At 43.9% G+C, this 20,908-nt stretch overlaps 1 long non-coding RNA gene across 1 annotated transcript in view; it reads right to left on the bottom strand.

Annotated features, from left to right (window-relative positions):
- The window catches only part of LOC139771701 (uncharacterized), a 31,597-nt gene extending 21,078 nt beyond the window's left edge, over positions 1–10,519 (bottom strand). The window contains exon 1 of the long non-coding RNA XR_011717963.1: positions 10,052–10,519. This is a non-coding gene — a long non-coding RNA (uncharacterized lncRNA). The remainder of the gene's footprint in view (positions 1–10,051) is intronic.
- Between the last annotated feature and the right edge of the window lie 10,389 nt (positions 10,520–20,908).

Below are 20,908 nucleotides of genomic sequence, written 5' to 3'. Positions count from 1 at the left end.
TGCATTTTTCTACGGGAATCGTGCTCTTTTCTATGGAGACGCGAGAGCACGTGCCCGGGTGAGAGAGCACGCGCGTGACGTCAGCGTGCGTCTGGGAACAGCTGACCGCATTCCACAATAATTGTTTTGCATAATCGCGGTGGAAGCGGCCACTCGGTGGTAGCCTCACTGTGCCCGGGAACAGGAGAAAGAGGCCGACACGAGAGAACGAGAAAAGTGGAGGTGGAGAAAGTAGAGGGGAGAAAATTCGAAAGGGCCTTCTCACGTCGTCGGGGTGGGGCTGGGGGGACGGAACAAGGTGGGAAGAGGGGGCCCTGGTCCAGCCGTCAATAGCTACGCGACCGGCGCGTTGGCTTTTAAAGTTTAAAGATCCAACCGCGACGGCGGCGGCGGTGGCGTCTAAGCATGTCAGCGGTGCTCAATTTGCGGCGCCCTGACGAACTTCTGTTCCGTGCGATACGCATTGCGGGATGAGTATAGGGAATATACGCTCCGGAGCCGCGCAATTACCGACATTCCGCAAGAAATTTCAAGTCTTTTCATAATAAAAATTCGATTGGGCACTACGCTTTCTCAAGAATCTTTAATCTACGATATTAAGCGTTCTTATAGTTACGCGTCATTAAGATCCTATCAAAACGAACATTGCATAGGATCAACGAAAGAGAAAAAAATAAAATTGTATTTCTTATTTGCGTTCTAGAGAAGATGACTCATCTTGTGATATCGATCATTCCAAGAAGCATCAATGACTCGACATTGCGAGAACACCAAAGTAGTTATAATTCAAAGCAGGAGCAAACAAGATCACGAAAGCACGGATAACGACGACAGTGACGAAAGATCTCGAAATGAAATGTCTGCGGAATAAGGTTAAGGAATATTACGGAGCAAATAGCTAGCGCGAGATATTTCCGACGTGTATGGTCATGTCTAGTAGTATCTCGCCACGTCTCTCGCGACCCACATTGCACTCTTTCGCGAAGATGTGGCGACTGCCTTCCGTATATCTCGTTTAGAGGTCTAGGACCTCAAGATTAGTGGACCGATCAGGATATTAGAAACTATTGCCTTCATGGAATAACTTTTTTAATCCTGGTTAGAGTATTCGCGAGAAATCTATTTAGGGACTTCTCGATTAGAAAATTAAAATGTATAGATTAATTTTACATTCAATTTATATTATAATAAAAAATATATATATGTATAAAAGCTAAGAGTATAGAGATGTGAATTTTTAAACACTGTATAAAAAGATTTAAATAGCTTAGAAATACGTAGATTCTAGAGACTTATCATCTCAATATGAAAGAAACTATTATTATTCAGTTTATTTCATAGTATATAAAAAAATTAAGAGATACATGATGAAATCTTACAATTAGTATTATCTGTTCTAGAAACCGTAAGAGTTAGATATCCCTGACGGTGTCAAATGATTAAATAGCTAAAAAAGCTGACGTAACGGCGAAACTACGCACATTTTGTCCATCGATGTTGGATATTCCGCGACGTCGCGTCGCGTCGGCCGCAGACAGCAAACTACGAGCGTAAGGCATTTTGCAATCCCGGTCGCACGTCTCCGAGAATGGTGTGTCGCGCACATAGTTGTCGCGTGACGTTGGCGGAGAAACGACGCCAACGACAGGCGACCCCGGGAACGGCGATACGGAGAATAATAAAAAGAGAGACGCGCCATTGCGTCGGTCATCCGCGGTTCCGTGAAAAACCCAAGCGAGCAAATATCGCGCCGCCATTTATCTATGCGGTCGATGCGTAAAAACGAGCTATTCTTTTGTAAATGCTCTAAATGAGACAAAGGTAATTTTCTTCATTTATCAATTTAATCTTAAATCTGGCACTAATAAATATAAAATACATCGGTTCTTTTTATACCTTATCTACGTAGTTTTCAATTACATTATTTCGATTAAATTGTCCAAGTCGCATTTGCAGATTCTTACATGTACAATTTAATATTATATATTTAACGTAGCACATAGAAACCCTATTGTCTAAAAACCAAAATTGCATTAGGAGAAACCACAAGATTTTGATCGTTTTACTTGAGTTTGAGAGTTTTACCGCAGTCTGATTCTAATTTGGTGAATCCCTTGGCATTTCAAGTTTAGGGTTGAATTACGCGTCGCGATACCTGGAGATATTCGATTCGCTGCAGACTACGCGACACCCGACACCCGCTACTGGTTTTCCTCGCGTGCATGTCAGACTTTAACCGGCAGTCTGCATTTCTTTCCTTCTTGCGACACCCGTTATCGGATCGGATAGATCGAATTAGTGGAACGAGAGAGAATCGAGGAACGCGACCGAAATCAATTTCCGCGCAACCTTCGCGACGGCGACGGCGGCGACGACGGTGACGACAGCGACGACTCGCAAATTTTTGCGTGCATCGCGAGAGAGTGGAGAGCGAAAGAGAAGAATATTTTCCGCGATGATACACTTCTATCACTATATCCTGCAGAAAAAGAGAGAGAGAGAGAGAGAGAGAGAGAGAGAAAGATAGATAGATAGATAGAAAAAGAGAACAACGTTATCGATGATGTAACTGCGAGCGTGCGACGCACATAGGCGATTGGTCACAGCCAGATTGCTCATCCGCAGTTTATCCTATACATAATTCTCGTTACCGGCGTGCTATCACGCGTGGACTATGCTCGGCGGCTCGTTTTACACGATCTACAATCTAACGGCAGAGAAAAAGACAGAGGAAAAAAGAGAGTTCTACTAACTGACCGATATTTCAACTTCCTCAAACTCTCGATAATAAGTACTAAATTGACGACTGTCAAGTTTTAATGGCATGTCGAGAATAAAGATGACGGAAAACTATATGTACTTCGCCAAAAGTGACGATATACTGCACGATATTGGCTTATGATAATTGAACAATAATATTTTTGCAACGATCAAAATAAAAATCGATAATGGACTGCGCGCACCGCGCGCGATAATATATGCATGCCGTTTCAGAATTATCTGATTGCGACAGCGTTTCGGAGGCGAGATCAGCGTGTCTGGCTTAGCCGGAAGTGAAGTATCGAGCACGCAAGGATACACACTTCGGTATAGCGAGCGCGAAACATCGATACTATCCGCGTATCGGGTGAGTCCCCAGGTGTAACGGGGCGTCCCCCGTGTGGTGGTTTACCACCATGGGAATTCTAATTAGAGATAATGACGTCATTAAGGTCTGAGCCGCGACGAGACGGGACGGTCTGCTGCGCTTACTGTACATACGCGTACCCTATTCTATATACGCAGTCATGTACTTGCACGCGAAACGTGCTTTGTTCCGAGGGCCGCGCGTCCTACTCTCGCGGGCCGATATGCACCCGAGATCGTCGCTCACACGCGAACGCACTGTTAAACTTATGCTCCGAGAGAGATTTACATCGCTCGTTCGTAAGCGGAAGGGGAGGAGGTGCTCTATGCACGGGCCCCCTCCTTGTTCTCGCCTGTTACTACGATAGGGCAAACGTCAAACTCGCATTTCGAGCCGGATCGATTTTAACAGGATATATATACATATTTACGAATATACCTGAGCAATTTCAAATCAACATTTCCTGACGACTATTCAATGAGACATTCTCTTCTTTGCCGATATTAATTACTTATGTAAGTTTCTATTAGCGAGATTTCTGAGATTAACTGTCGATGGATTTTCCATTTGCTGCTTAAAGATTATTGAACGTTTTCACTGAACTATGATTCCGTCCAAGAATCCATAGATAAAATGACTCGATGAGCATGAAGTATCTTGCATCATGAAAAGACAATCTTTGTTATATTGGATTATTTTAAATATAAAAAATTTACTTTTACTGCGACTATACCAATTTTGATCGGAGATGTCTTATATTTAAATGTCATATTTCTTTTGTAGAATTTTTTTCATGTCTTAATCCGATTCACTCGCCCTCACTACTCTCTGTCGTTATCGATATGTATTACTATCGTTTGGAAGCGACTCACACGAACGGCACAGCCGCGTCACGTCCGGAATAGTAATCGCATACGAAAATAATGGCAGCGCCTGTTATCTCTCGTTTCTGCGCGCATACATTACGGCGCACGGAGTCATTCCGTGATTCATGACGTTGTTAAAGCAGTTCGCGGAATTACAGTAACGGACACGTCGTCGGCGAGCTTGACCGCCGGACGAGACCCGAGGAATTTGTAAACAGAACCGCGGGCGCGACAGAAATGCACGCGTATGCACGCAAGAAGTGCATGGGTGGAAGATGATGCCACGTGAAAAGATAAACTCTAAAATTGTTCGTCGACGATTTTTTCAAGACTCGCGCTCGTCATTGCAGGAGAACCTTTTTATAAAATAAAAATCTTAATTACTTCAAAGAATTTGCGGGGGTGTACAATTATCCGAGAGATCAGTGAGTGCCATTTAAACGGAAATTAATCATAAAAAATTGAAACTAATTAAGCGATATCTCGTTCGAGTAATAGCCACCTGCCGGTATCTCGATTCCGCGGATAAAAATTTCGGCGGTCGGGTCTCGGTTCGACTTTCCGATTCGATCGGCCCCCGTAAACGTAATAAACACGCACCGTCGCGTCGTCGACGCGCATACGTCGCTGCCCGTCGCATATTTTCGCGCGCGCGTTGAATAACAGCCTCGTAACACAGCGCGGCGCGGTGACACAACTCGGTTCGAGTTGAGCCCCGGAGCTCGTCGGCCGACGGGGACGAGGGGAGGACAATCGTGGGACGGAAAGAGACGGCGGATGCAGCCGACGCTCGAGTCATGTGCAGGCAGAAGTCTCGCATGTGCGTGTGATCCTATCCTCCGTGCGTCCCCCCGCTGCGTTCTCTCTTTCTCTTTCTTTCACGGCTCGTACTTCCTCCGCTGGTGCGTCTCCGATCCGATCATCCCGTCTTTGTCGGCGGGGCGTCGCGTATCCCTCTCTCTTTCTCGCTTCATTCTGACGTCAGCGTGGATACCTGTTGCATGCCGCACGCTGCACGGAGGGAGAAGCGTTGGTGCGTGCAACGAGCGATCGGGGCTGCGGTGCCGAAGGAGAGAGAGAGAGAAGATGCAGAGAGATTGATTTTGGATAAAATCATGGGGTAAAATCCCTTTAGATTTGTCGTATCATATTAATCACAGAATTCAAATATAATTTAGTTATTTCATTATTTGAAGAAACAATAACAGGAAAAATCGCGAAGGTAGATAGGTAGAGAAGTAGGGGGGGGAGGGGAGAGGAAAGAAGAGAGACACATCCGACAGCTTTCTAGAAATACTTAAAAATTCAAATAGATGGATGGGCAAGTAAACAGAGAGACGGAGACGGAGAGAGAACAGGAAAGAGGAGACGCTTGAGTCACATATGAGAATTAAAGACATCGATTCTCAGACTGGCTGCAGACTAGCCAGCGCCCCTCCCGAGGAGAATGCTTCCTTTAATCCTTTTTTTTCTTGCACTCCTCTTTTCTCTCCTTCTCTCTCCTGAATCACCGCCGCAGTATAAATTAACGTCTGCGATTCCGGACCTGGTTACACGAAAACGAGCAAACGAGTTGGACAGAACAAGTTGAGTCTCGAAAAATTGCTCCTAGAATCCCATACAGGATGTTCCAACAATTCATTCGTCAAATTCATGATAAATTTAGAACATTTATTTGTTTGTCAGAAATTTATTTTCTACGTTATTTATTTTATACGTCTCGACGATTAAATCAAACTTATTATCAACGTAAAAACATCCGCAGTTGTAATTAAATAAAAAAAATGTGATTTGCTTTTATAACAAAGTTTAATCTGCCAGAAGCTTTTAATTTTTCAATGCAGAGGGAATCAAGATAATCTGAGCTATTCGAATAATTTAATCATATAGTCGAATGTCGTTAGAATGTATTGATCTCTCTTCTAGAAGGCAATATTCGCAGCAGTTACCATTTTAATGACATTTAGCAAATATTAGTGGACATAAATATGTCGATTTACTCCGCTTCCCGTTCGTACGTGGAAGTACACGCGATCTTTTAAAAAGAAGCTTTCGTCGCGAATATAGCGAGAAGTACCTATCCGAGTGTCGCGATAGTTTTCAAGTATTGGAATCACAGGCGAGATAGATACGCTTGGCGCAGAGTATCGTCTCTTTATTATCCGCGACATTCGTTATACGCGACGCCGATTCGTCACGATTATCGTCATCTTTATAGCGATATTAATCGCGCACGGCCGCCAAGGCGGCGGCGTTCGTTAAATGCCATTGGCGGAAGGAGCATTGAAGGCGAACGCGACCCGTTCGTTGGGCTGGCTTTTCAGGAAGATCCGGAATAAACGAAAATAGACGAGGCACGGGGCTGCCCGCCTCGGTTGGACGTGGTTGGACGTTCGCCAATAATGTGGCGCCGCGGAAAAATCTGTATGACGAGAAAGAGAGGAAGAGACGTAGAATCTCAAGCTCGTTTTACGCGAGCTATTTCTCGCGTCTGTGCATTCGTTTTTCTTCTCACGCGGAAATTTGCCTCTTTTAGAACATATTACTCCTTTCCTTCCTTCTTACGCGTCTTTCTTCCTATTTCCGTGAACGGTTTTCCTTATGGTCGCGCATAACTCGCTGTTTATTACGATACTCTCGTCCAGCAATACCGTTTCGGAGATTTCTAATAATCATTTGCTCGTCAAAGTTATTCAAATCAGATTCGGTACCAATAATAAATCATTCCCGTACACGTCAGATTGGCAATCAATCCGCTGTGTCACGCCAGAAGCGAGAAAGAATAGCGCGATCGCATCTGTGCGCGAGAGTGCGTAGAAAAACGCGCAGTCACTCGGCCGTGGCTCTCGCAATTTGGAGAAGAAATTATCGCGCGCGACCGTTGATAAAAAGCAAACAGACCTAGGGAGCGGATGATAACCGCGTACACGCGTATTATTCCGTACCCTTCCCATTCAGGGGCTCTCTAATCGGGGCCGCGCTTATCGAGCCGCGGAAACGACCTGTGACTTTTACGTACGCACGATCCGAGTTACGTGCGTACGATACCGCGCGGTTTTTTTTAGGATCATATCGTACGTTATCGTACGTTTTTAGGATCATATCGCGTTATCGCTACGTTGATAATCCATGAAGTGCCATAAAAAGAGAATCGAGCTAGACGATTTCAATTAGTTCCGCCCATAGACGGCTAAGAGTTTTTCATTCGCCAAAGAACACTCACCGATTTAATATGTCTTATATCATAAAGATTATATATATATATATATATATCAATTATAATGATACTGTAATTATCTCTAACGATGTAAGTGTAATCATTATGTAAATACCGTACTCTTAGATTTGTCGAAAGTTTGGCGCCTGAAAGTTTTTCTTAGTGATGTTGTACTTAAATTCTGTGGAAAAATGCGTACACTAATTATTATATATAACACTGATATACATTATTCATTTACGAGTATCAAAAAATGATAATTTTAAACAATTAGAAACGTATACATTCCCATTATTTCTTTCGCGGAGCTTGAAATATTTAACAGATAAATCGAATTGAAAGATCAGCAGCTGTTATTTAAATGAGAATTAGGATACTAATTAAACAATATCCCATTCATTATCCTTTAACTTCTAATCTAATTCCTTAATCTCTTAGATTGCACGATGCGATTTTTTGCTCGTCGCGATCTCACGATCGATCGCTCGATATTCACCGAACGACAGCGGTAGCAAAGTAGGCAGCACCGGACTTCCGCCTCCGACGAGCCAGGCGATTGAGAGCCACTGTCCTAGAAACGCGCCCCGGTCGCCCCGGCACATAAATAGAACGGTCGGACCTTAACGCGCACTTTTGCGCGTCTTTATGTAACCCGGCCGAATTTATGGTCGTTATCTATTTAATAATACGCGGATTTACTCGCGCCATTCGCAAAGATCAAACGATCCTACGCACGCACGCACACCGGCGCGGCGCGGCGCGCGCGAGCGAGCGAGCGATAGAGCGGGCGGGCGGGCGCGCACGTGCGTATCGCACACACGCGCATGCCTGACGTAAATTTCGCGCCAGTGCGTTCACCTCTTCGATCTCATCGCTCGTTCTTCACGGACGCTTGAATGTCGAGTTGTTAATTCTCCTCGCTCGAGGAACATCGGAAACTACTGTTCGATCGACGGCTAGCCTGTCTAAATAAAGGCACATTCGCCGTAATCGCCGCTCCGTGCGGATCCCGTCGTCCTCTCGCCGGACTTGTCCCCCCCCCCCCCCGTTTCCGACTCTATCCCTGCCCCCCTTCTCCTATCACTTAAGGTAAATCGGGACAAATGGAAAAATCAAGCAAGAGTGCGGCGGAAAAGTGGAAATTCCGTCCGATAAATCCCTTTTGTTACAAGTTCGACAAACATTTCTCCGAGTTTCGTGTATCTCGTTAGTAATACCTTTCCATAATTAACGGAAAAATCATCGATCTAGCTTATTTAGAATGAGAGATCTATCCCTCTTATTCAGCGTTGAAATTTAGATTAAAATCGACCCGCCACTTCCACGAATCTACTCCTGCCGAAGGTGTAGGAAGTAATAAAACGTTATCATAACTAATGCAGTTTGCTGCGAATTGACGCTACTTACTGCTGACAAAAGACCTAGTTATGCAAAAGAGCCCGTGAGCAAAGCTTGTCTATCTCCATCTAGCTATACCTAACTACACTTGGTAATCGGTATTAACCGCCTTGTAATTGGCGCATTACCAAATAGCCGTGTACTTCGAATCTTAATACACATTTCTATGCCTGCCACATTCGTTATCTACCGCAGTCCATTCTTCGATTGCGCGCGCTTACGTACATACCTACGCTTATTAGTAATTCCCATTTACACACGTATGATTTACGAGCGTACAACGTTCGATTCCGCGATAAGACTTCTCGATCCTTGACCTACATAGCCCTTATAAAACAAATTCATCGATTGTCGTCGGGCAAATTCGTCGAGATCCGCTTTAAAATTCTACAACTCTAGTACTCCGTATATGTAAAACTGAAATATAATCAGTAATTTGCCCGTTTTCTAATGTTACATATAAAAAATATTCAATATATATATATATGCAGAAAAAATATATAATATACCAATTAAAAATATGTGTTTTATATTATATAAATATGTACAAGTATCTTGTTCTTTTTCGAGATTCCGCTTAACGAGTAACATCACTTTATCTAGATACGCGAACGAGGGAAGTCGATTGAATATCGCGTAGAAAATCACCGCTCTTTACGTGCGTCCCCAAGTTTTTCCCCCTCGCGGGTTTCTAATTAACGCGAGATACGTAAAAAAAAATCACGCGAGCCAATTCGTCGAGGGTGATTCGCAGCTGTAGACGGTTCCGCGAGCGAACCAGCACGAACAAGAGTCGCAATTCGCACTTACGTGTTATCTACTTAGACGGAACGATCCTCAATAGCTATAAGATCGTGTAAGACCGACTCGTGCCTCGTGCGGCTGTCAACATCGTTTAGTTTCGTGACGTGTCGCATGCTGTTGTTTTTCGTTCGACGCGATGCGTACAAATATCGTATATACCTTTGAACCTTTGTTATCATTCCATAGCGTGCTATATAAAAATTAAATTATACAATGGAATCGATAAATTCCAGATAAATTTATTGTGAATTTGAACAAACGTCCGTACAGAAAATATACAAATCGTCAATGCATTAAAAACCGTCTTAAAAAAATATAATTCCGACGAGCTCAATTTCTTCCCCTCTCGTCGAAATTGTTCCTATTCGTAACGACCGACAATCGGCACAAAATATTCTCACTTTTTACTTTATCTATCACGTTTCGCAAATATCACTATTTGAATCGCTCGCTCGCTCGCCGGCGCGGCGGTTCATCAATTTCCTGCGACGTCGGGTTGACGTAACGGAAAGGGCAGTGACGGAATTCCGGCGCGACGGCGGATATCTCGCGGACGGATCGCGTTCGCGTATCGCGCGGGCTTTTTCGTCGGCGGACACTTTTCCGTTCGCTAATAGTACGATATGTGTGGGCACCTACCTCGTTGACGTTTTCAATGACAGCCGCCCTCCCGGTCTCTCCGTCTCCGTCGCTGATCCTCCGCGCCTTTGTAGCTGTCGCAGCCGTCAATTCCCGCGACGCACTGTTGCGGGAAATCCAAACGGTCCCGGAAAACAGAAATGGCGGCCGTTAGCGACGGGCGCAGGCTCCCACGCTGGCCACGCGAGTCTCGCGAAAAGTGCGCGACGCGGGACGTTGGTCGTTTTCCGTTATCGAGAACGATCGCGCGCGGTAAAAATCGAGGAAGGAAAGAAAGCGGCGCGAAGTGTGCGCGAATGTGCGCGCGAGCTGACGATCGTTCCCACGGAAGACGACCGGCTGGCGGGCGGACGAGGACTGACTGACTGAGCCTCGCTGCCTCGCTCGCACGTTCCGTCCTTCCGTCCCTTTCCGCCCCGCCGCGCCGCGTCGCGCCGCGCCGCGCCGCGCCGCGCGCCGCGGTCGTTCGGCGACATTCGGCAACCCTCGCTCCGTCTCGCTCGCCGTTCACCCGTCCTTGTCTCTCTCGCGCCCCACTCTCCGCGCGACCGCCTTCGCGACACATTGCCGCGGAGCGTGCGCGGGTGAGGGGGAGGGGGGCACGCACGAGGTCGGAAAACACGGTGATCTCTCACTCTCTCTCTCTCTCGCGGACCGTTGAAAATCTTCCGAGATTTTCGATAATTTTAAGCACAGCGCGGAGCAGCGATGGTTTGTCTTAAGCGGAAGAATAGCGGAAGATGTTTCTGATATAATAACGCGCTGCATATGTGTGTGGGCGCGCACGCGCGTGCAAAAGCGGAGTAATAATACACAATGCTCCTGTTACGAGAACTGTCGTCTTCGGAATATACGTAGAACATCGCGTGATTGATGATACGAATGTAAATGTTTCGAAGCAACATGTGCTTCGTGACCAGACCTACATAAGTGTACCGCGTTATGCATTATCTAGAAAATAAGGATGTCTCTTCTACATTTATTATTATGAATAAGATTAGAACCGATAAGTTGCGTAACGATGTAACAGTCTTTCGTATCGACGTATCGTAATCAATTTCTATCGCAAAAGCTCAATTCGTGACATTTTACGTAAAGTGAAGCTGTAAACCATTTCCGTTTTCGGAATTAAATTAATTAAAAACGCAAATAAAATGGCATCGCAAAAATGTTTCGAAAACTACGAAACGTTATAAATACGATGGAAATTTAATTACGGGGCATTAAGTGTAGAAAAATGCCTGTGTAGATTTTTAAATAATAATAATTGCTTAGAGCATTTAATAATTGTACATATCCGTTTCTCAAAATATTTTTCAAGTATAAAGCTGCGTATGTTAGATGCTGTTCTTATGAAATTATCGATTCAATCGTTGCCCGAGGAAGATCAAAGCTCGCGAGCGAGTTTCCCCTAGTTGTACATTAATGTGCACCAGTTATTGCATTATCGTCGTGATTGTCGTCTTTTACACATGACATAATAACGCTCTCCTAGCTCTCGTGTAGCTAGCTTTCGAAATAGTTTCGCGAAATGGCCGTAACTCTTGTTTCTCCTCCGAGAATTTCCTCGAGCGCCAGAAATAGCAAAATAGCGACAAAATAATCGCGTCCTACATTTAATGATATATGTGATTTTCGGCCGGCGACAATGTCCACTACAATTGTCTTCTTGTAATCTACTCACGCGACGTAGTTCTTACACGATTGTTTATTTGTGTGCCGTTTCACGCTGTCCGGTATGTGCGACTTCAAAAAACTATACGTGAGTTTTTAATTGATGGGGAACGATTTGGTCGGGTTCTGGCTTAAGTCAGGGCTTCTAAAGGTACTAAAAGAGCCCGCGTTACATGTGTAAAATATAAAACTGAAATGCTGGGTCAATGAATGCGATGTGCGTGAAGTCGAGGCAAGTTTCGGGTCAGCTGATGAATTGTCAGTTTAGCTCATGAATTATGAAAGGGACGACTCCAAAAAGGAAAAAAAAAAAGATATGTGCGACCATTGTTGCATCTAATCTATAGAAATGATAGGTAAACGGTGATACCTACTTGCGCAAAAGGTTACAGACAGAAGAGAGAAGATATGAATATGAAATAAGGTAAAAAATCGTGGGTTTTTTTTTTAAAGAATATAACATAAAATTCGATTTATATGCGGTACAAAAATTTAGGCATTCGCTTATTCTCGTTATCGAAAATTTCGAGCCCTGTCTCACGTATTCTTTAGCGCGATCTCGAAGGCCATTACCGGGTTCGCGAAAAACGCGACGAGATTTCACGGGTATCTAATTATTTCTAATTGATGATACGCGATTCCCGGATTTTCCGACGTGAACGTCGATCAGCTTGCATATTTACATGTAGTCGTATGCGACGGCACGCGATTATGTCTTGCACGGTTATTGGCATTCTTACGGGTGCGCGTGATGTTCACGCGGGAAGCGCCGACGTTTAATGGCTGCTGGCGGTGTTAATTCCTCGAGATCGAATGCGATTACGCTGCCGTGGAAATGTTTAACACGGATGTTTCGCCACGTTAGCGGTCTATCGCTGTCGGATTCGACGACACACGGCGGTGGACTCCATGGGTATCCGCGGTTCGATATTCCTAATCGCTTTCCCCGTATTCGCGGAACTAAGATTTCCTCGTTTGCGGTGGAGTTAAAGAGAAAAATAATAAGGAATAAAATGAAAAAACCACGACTTTTAACGCCTCGCGTTATCAACTTTGTTTTAAACCTAAGCTGCGTTCTTTCAGTTAATAAAAGCATGACTACTAAGATTAATATCGGATTCGCGGAGCATCGATCCTTGCTGACCCGGCAGAATAATGCATATTGAAAGAGATATACATCTGGAGGCAAATTGTAAATTGATGTTTTACAAGGAAGTAGAAGACGAGGAAAAATTGTTTAATAAAAAATAATATGCTTCATGTTGATCAATACTGTGCTCTAGGTAGACAACTATCTAACCAGCATTACTACAAGTGGCCTTTTAACATAATTGGTTTACATAGCTATGAGAAGAAAAAATAGACTGTTGCGTAATTAAAGCCAGCATACGAATTAAATTTTCATTGCGCGTTATTCTGCTAATTTTCTCGATGAGTGGAGGATTTGTCGATTTACAACGAATTTTTGCCGCTTAATTCGTTCAAATTATGTTTTACAAATAATACATAGCAGTTAATTAAAATAATTTATTGAAAACCATCGATGCCCTTCGATCGGGATATTAAAAATTAAGTTAAAGATGAAAGAAGAATTAATTCGGAATAAAGTAATAAAGCTAGAAGATATAGCAAATATACTAGAAATTCGATTACACAAAGAATTTCTGTTGAGAATAGAGAGCACCGTTTCGTGCTCGATGTTTCTCATAACAGCCTATTAAACGATATCAAGTACATTAGCGCAAACGAGCAATTTAGTCTTCCTCGATGGGATCGCGTCGCAGCGAGAAAATTCAGGATGGGCAATAGAAAAAGCAGTAGCAGGTCAGAGGCGTCTACAGGGTGGCAAAATTCGCAAGATCGAGTGCAACTTTTTCCGAGCGTCAGATTTTTTTCTTTTTACACAGACAGAATATTGCAGAGAGGAAGACTGTATCGCGCAGGCCCTTCGACCGTTCAACGTTTAAGCATTTCTTTCGGTGACGAAATCTCAAATTGGAAATTCCGACGAGTTTGAACTTGCGCATCACGGGGCGCCCTGTAAGTGTATTAGCACTGGGGCCCCGTCTCCTCGAAATACCGCAGACGAATAAACTCGTCGCGGCGACGCTGTCGCGTGGAAATAGAGAATAGAAGTAGATTTAGAAATAGAGCCGCCAGTCGTCGGCCTAGAATTTGATCGGAGAGAGGTGGCCCAACCCGCGCCCCGGACGGCGCTGTTTCGGACGAGTTGGAACGTGCGTCGCCGTTTCGATGTGACGTGACGCGATGCACCGGGTAGCTCGCGATGAATAATAAACAGGAGACACGGAGACGGGGGGCTTTCGACGGTATCGGGAAGCGTTTTCGAGAGTATCGGAGTAGAGTCTTAAAATAATGGACGGGCGTATACACGTCAAGTTTCGCCGGGACCAGAAATGCCGCGCCGATGAATAAGACGAGTGTCCGAAAATAGTCGCGTCCGAGGCCCGATACAAGGGCCTCCAGGTGTCAATTTCAATCGCGCGGGGAAGAGGACACCTCTCTTTCTTTTTTTAATTCGTTTGCAAGATTTTTTCGGAACGCGGCGTGAATTTTAGTGAACTGTAACACGTGATTTATTGACGGTTCGAGAATCTCCAACGGAGAAATAAAAATTCATTCCTAACAGAGTCATTTTACGTATCTGTGATACCGTTTCGAAACGTACCTCATATACAGTTATATTTGCTTACATTTATAACATTTTACCTCATACATACGTTTATTCAGAACATATAATATACGTTTATTCATCGGATAATTTTAAAGAGAAACGGTGCTTCTGCTCGACGGCGGTCTATTCCAGTCATACTAGCCTAAACAACGATAAAAAAGAGATTCGCTAGGCCAACACCCTGCTGACCTCGGTGGGCTCATTAAGAATCGCCAGGAATTCGAAGGTGTCTAATTAAACGATGAATAATGCACGATGCATCACGCGATTAAGGGCACCCCGACACGGAGGCAGCGGCGACGACGACGGCGGCTGCGGCGCTCACGCGGACCGAGTTACACTTCCTTGAATGCGGCATCCTGTCGCGCAAGTACTGTCCGACGCGGACGGTCCGCGTACTCCGTGCCGGGGCGGACAATACTTCCGCCGTCGCGACTTCCTTCCTACATAGAACGAGCGAGTAAATGCGTGCGCGTACTACCGTCTCGTCGCGTAGAAACGGCGCACGCACGCACGCACGCACGCACGCAGGCACGCACGGTCGCTATACGCGGGTGTAGTGGTTTCATTCATAAAGTCACGCGTTTCGCGAGGAAACGCCTGCGCGCGCGCGCGCGCGCGCGTTAACGACAGGAACCGACGGCTTCGCCCGCTTCTTCTTTCTTGCGTACCTACCTGGCCCCCGCGAGAAGACGTTAATACGCGCCTCCGGAACGAACGCTCCGTGCCGACTTCCGCTCGGCTCGGATGCGCAGCGCCGGAGAATACGCCACCGGTAGCAATAAAAGCGTGGTCGTTAACGCAGAGCTGACTCTCTCCCTCCCCTCCTCTCTCTCTCTCTCTCTCTCTCTCTCTCTCTCTCTTTCTTCCGCTAAACCGCGGGACGAATCGCGATTCTGCATCTTCTCATTGACGGTGTCGCGCGATCATTATCATCGGTATCGCATATTCTTTCATAATTAAATTCGCTATAGAGACCAAATAGCTTTATTTTCAGTTGCAGTCTTGCTCAGTAAAAGATTACCAGAAATATAATTTTTTTTCAATATATCCTATTTCTTAAGCGTATTTATATATAAATAATATTAACTAAATGTTAAAATACTTTTTCGCTTTTGCAAAAATTAGAAATTTCGATTCATATTATTTCTTCGAACGACGAGTGAATCGACTTCAGAATAAATGATCATGAGAAACCAAAAAAGTATCAGCTTTTAAATTTAAAAAATCTTAAATTTCTGATATACTTTTTTTGTTTCTCTATTACATTATCACGTTTTATTTTCCGTGTACATTTTATTGTAAACACTTTTTATCGGTCTCACTCGCAAAATGACAAACGCGATACATAGTCCTTAGAGCCTTCAATGAAACGCAAGTAGAATCTCGTTAAGTGTACGCGCGCGGTCTTAGATCTCGCTCTTCGAAGTACGGTGACCCTTTCGGGCTTGGGCGGAACTCCTTTGCTTCCGGTGCTGTTCCGCTGCTGCTATTTCTATATATAAACCTACTGTGCTCGTCGGTATAAAGCGGGTGAACGAGTGTGGAAGGCTTGCGCGTGTGTGCGTTGCCGAATACTAACGCAAGACGAGGGTATATAACTTTACTCGTTACACGAGAGAGAATTTTAATTTATAGGCCGAGCGTACTTAAAGCTCAATGATTTACCGCGTGAATCGTTTAACCCTTTCGAGGAAAATTATTTCGTTGGAGAACAAATTGGTGCAATGTTTCTTTCAAAATTCTTTGAATCTCTATTTTCAAATCTGTTTAAATAGCTTGAAAATTCCGCAGATAACATAGAGTAATCGATTGTAAAGAATATTTTATTAACTTTTATTTATATAGTAACATTTTATTAGTAAAGAATCATTAATCTGAGGATTTTACGTTCATTAAAAACGTGTTCTATTATTTTAATACTTGTTAGTTATTTCTTGTTTCGTTGATAATAGCGGTAATCAATATGCATTTTCGACTGTTAGAATATAACACGTTTCATAAAGCTAAGAAAAAGTGTGATGGACAACGGCACGATCGTAAGTCAATCTTACAACATTTTGATGGCAAAAATTCGTGAGAAAAGAAAGTCGAGAAGAATTTATAGTGCTGTGACAGCAAGACGTACGTATACATCGCATGTACATGTGTCGCAATACGCAAAGCGTGTGTAGAGAAAAGTGTGGAACGTTTCATACAATTATAACCCTGTTAAGAATTAATTCAAACGGCATTAAGTTGTCTTAAAGAACACATAAAACATATTTCAAGAAAAGGTCTACTTTTAGACGTATATATCTTGCCTGTGGGAATTTCATATTTAATAGACGAAGCAAACTTGTTTCGCAGGAACTGTATTACATTTCATTATATTATAATTGCGTCAATTTGTAACTTTGACCGTGTATAATCTAGAACATGATATCCTCAGTTTCTCAATAGCAGTAATGACTTTTAATAAAAAAAAACAAGCTATACGCACACTTATGAAGCAGTGTATACTTACGTTGCGTTGTCTGATTCCTGCGCGTCCTCGCGTATAAAAAAAAAACATTTGTTTATCACGCATGGTCGTCGATTTTCCTATTTTTGGCGCGCTGGATTGATAATGGTTTGTCGCAGGATACTGTCGTACAATTGACGGCTTCCTACGACTTCCGCCACTCGTGGAGGTCGGTGATTACTTTTTGTCGGAAGTTCGTTGCTATATGGGAACGGGTAGGGACGGTTACCGGAGTTAAAAGGTCGTACCATGTTGTCGCGACAAATTAATCGCGGCTCCCAAAGCCGCGTAATTATTCCAGAATGCAATTCGAGTCCTCGATAATCTTCGCACGTTTTCGTAAAGAGATAAATATCGCTTTACTTTTTTATCAATCTATTGAAAAAGTATTAGCTTACCGAGCAAAATTTAACAAAGAGAGAGAATAAATTTCATATTTTATTTCGGAGGAAATATATCGTCGCCTATCTCGCAACTAATTAGAAGCCATTCAATTAAATTGCCGTGCGCGATGAATCGAAATTCGGATTCGGAAGAATAACATCGATAAAATATGGGAAACAAAGAGATCATTCGCACGCGGTCTCAACGAAAGTGCAACAATTTCTCTGTCGATAGATTAATTGATTTATGCTAATATATTTATATCAAATTACATATATATGTAAATATATAATTAATAATTTAATAATTATAAATGTTTAATGATTAATTATAATTCTTTCTTAAATTTGCATAATTATATATTTATAATTTGTATAATTATATAATTATATATTATATATAGTATATACATATATATAAAATACCGAAAAATCTGTAAATGTTGCTCAAGTTTTATTATTCTTATTATAAAAAATGTGTGCATATATTATTTAAAGCGAGACGTCAACGCGCATGTCTTGAGGAAGTTAAATGATGCAATAGTGATCGTCGTAATGGAGGTTGTACGAGAATTACAAAATGTGGCGACAAATTGCATAATAATCGGTCCACATTGATACGCTGGATGAACGGACGGAGGAACGAGCGAGGTGGGCGAAATGTGAATGAGAAGGGAAAAGGACAATGTCCTAGGGCGGGATGCTTAATGCTCGCGAGAGCCGAGTTTCGTTTTAGGACGCACCCTTGCGTATCGACGTGCAGCGAACCACGATTCTGTTGGCTATTTCCTAAATCGACGTATCCGCGGGCAGCAAATTTCTCGAGCAACCCGAAGTGGATCGCTAGGAAAATCCGGATACACGAATTAAACTCGGCAATAATTTGTGACTTGTTCCTTACGACAAATCCTGATAATATTGCAACATTGCAAGTTAAAAACTAAAGTCGTCTGCGTTCTCACAAAACCCTAAATTATTCGACTTTCGTCCTCAGTTTCCTCGCATCGACGCAATTAAATGCGATGTTGATCGCGTTCTGCGAAACGTTTGCTCCGATTTGGAAAATCCAACTACCGCGTTTGGCACTAAATGCGACGTTAGACGAAGATCCTATACTAAGGCCGGCTAATCGATAAAGATGCGTCGTGCAACAGGAACAACAAGAATATCAACAATAACAACACTATTGTCACCGAGCGTTATCACAGCGGGAAAGAACGAGAGATAGAGAGAGATTCATCACGTCGAGAGGCGCGTTGCACGTGTGTGCCGGTTACATCGGCGGCGGCGCGCAGGGCAAAGTGCATTATGCGACTGCTGGCGGGTGCAGCGCCGATGTCCTGGCTTTCCTATGTAACACACTGCACCCTGCCTCCCACCCTCCTGCTGCCGTTCCTTTCGTCCCTCGTCTCCCTGCCCTGCTTCATCCCGTTTCACGATGGTGCGCGCATCGCACCGACCACGTGACCATTCTCTTTAGCTAAGCCGATTACTGCACCGCCAACGACATCCTCTTCTCTCTTCTTTTCCTTTTTCTCACTCTATCTTTCTTTAACCACTGCTTTTTTCGTCCTCCGTCAGTCTTTCTCGATCTCTCGTTTTAGTCAGTTGTTCCTCATTCTCGCCCATTTCCAATCCTGAACAAGCTCCGCGGGATTATTAGATTTCATGGCACAAGAACCATTAAAAAGTAACAAGATTTGTATAACGTCTGCTGTTAAGTTTCTATTTGACGCAGTTAATTAACTTCTATTTCTTTATGCATCGCGCTCGCGAGAATTCTACAGTTCGTCGCCGACTAATCGTATCTTAAATACTACTGCGTACTTCTATCTCTGCTCAAGACTAATTTCCCTAAACAGAATAAATTCTCTCTCCCAACTTTTCGCACCTCGCATTCCAAGTTTGCGTTCGCCGCGCGCACGGGGGCGAATCTGTATCTCCGATCGTGCTTCGCTTCCCGGAATTTTTCGTCTTTCTTTCTTTCGCCACGTGGTGAAGAACGCGGCCCGTGTTTCTCTAACGATGACCGGCCGTTTCTGTCTTTGTTCGTTTTCTCCACGAGCGAGCGAGCGAGCGAGCGAGCAGCGACGGCAGATGCGCGCGGACGTACCTCTTTCTATATCCCTCTCGCTACGTGGAAACGGACGTGTACCGTCGCCGTTCCACCGGAATGCCTCCTCTGCGTCTCTCTCTCTCTCTCTCTCTCTCTCTCTCTCTCTCGCTCTCTCTCTATACCGCCGGACTCCGCCGGTCACTGCGTCATTTCTGTTCGCCACGTCCCTCTCGTTCTCGGTCTCGCACCGAACAGTGGCGGATTCACACATCAGACTCTGCTCTAGGCACATCATATACATATAAAATCTGAGGCCACCCCTCGTAGAGATCCGCCTTTCTTAGGTCTGCTCCTTTTTAGCTGTGCTTTTTTTTTACGTTTTCGTACTTGACAAAGAGGAGAAAGCGACAATGGGCGGAAAAAAATACAGTTAAAAAGAACGAGTTGCCGGTTTAGTCAATGTATTCCATATACAACGACCTAAGATAGTCTTATTTAAAATGCTATTATTCGGGGCTCGTATCCTCGTATTTAATACTTCACACGATCATTCAATCCTCCGGATTCTATTTCTTTCGCGAATAAATGTTGCGTATTTCGGATAGAGGAATTGTCAGGCGACCGATATTATTTTAAAAATATATATAGTTGTAACAAATAATCCATGCAATTATTCCCATCAGCAATAGCATCAATAACTTATCTTTTTAATTCTCTACAGCGCAGACCGATTTCGAAATACTTTAAGCAAAGTTCTTTACTGTTAAGAAGCAATTAATATCATTCATTGTTCAATCAATTGATGTTTATCTAGGCGAGTGGCATCTGCGCGATTGTACAACCACCTTGTAAAGTTAGGCGCCGCCGAAAGTCGGATGCTCGTCGCATCTCGACGCTCCGCAGAGCGCCCACGAGTCTATTCCTAAATCCGCCACTGCACCCAAACTGGCATCCTCCTCGGTCAGTGCGCCCTACCATCGCAATACACGGGCGCGCGTTCGCACTCGTCGCACCGGGAAACCGAGCCGGCAATGCAACTGTCCTTGTCGCACGCCGCTCAGCTCCATTCATGTCTCGGTTCTCCTCGGGTTATGCAACTCACTCGCGGAGAGAGACGCGAGGTGAGGGGATGCGCCGCGCCGACATTGCACACCGTCACTTTACCGCGCCCGAACCGAGAGAGAGAGAGAGAGAGAGAGAGAGAGAAAGAGACACACAGAGCAGGGAGAGAACTTGGATAAAACTTACCGTCGACGAGCCCGTACGACAAGCACTCCTTCTTCCTTCCCCGGTGTATCACCTATTACTTTCATCAATCACTTTACAAATAAGACGATGCTCCAAAATCTTTATTTCTGTGGAAACATAAGTAGGTAGATCGTTAATGCAAGAGAAGAAAATTCTATTATTGTCTCGGGTACAGGAAGAGGAGAGCAGGTTTGTTAAGAGATACATATTACTTCTCAACTGTTGGAACAAACGATTAGTAGAGTAGTTTTGAGGAATAGATGGAATTTTGTAGGTGAATGTGCCATGTTTTATTACG

The sequence above is a fragment of the Temnothorax nylanderi genome, unplaced genomic scaffold (assembly GCF_030848795.1).
Source record: "Temnothorax nylanderi isolate EJ_2023f unplaced genomic scaffold, tnyl_v1.0 TNYL_tig0043_pilon, whole genome shotgun sequence".
NCBI lineage: Eukaryota > Metazoa > Arthropoda > Insecta > Hymenoptera > Formicidae > Temnothorax > Temnothorax nylanderi.
Note: the sequence above shows the minus strand (reverse complement) of the source record. Positions and strands in the feature narration are given on the sequence as shown.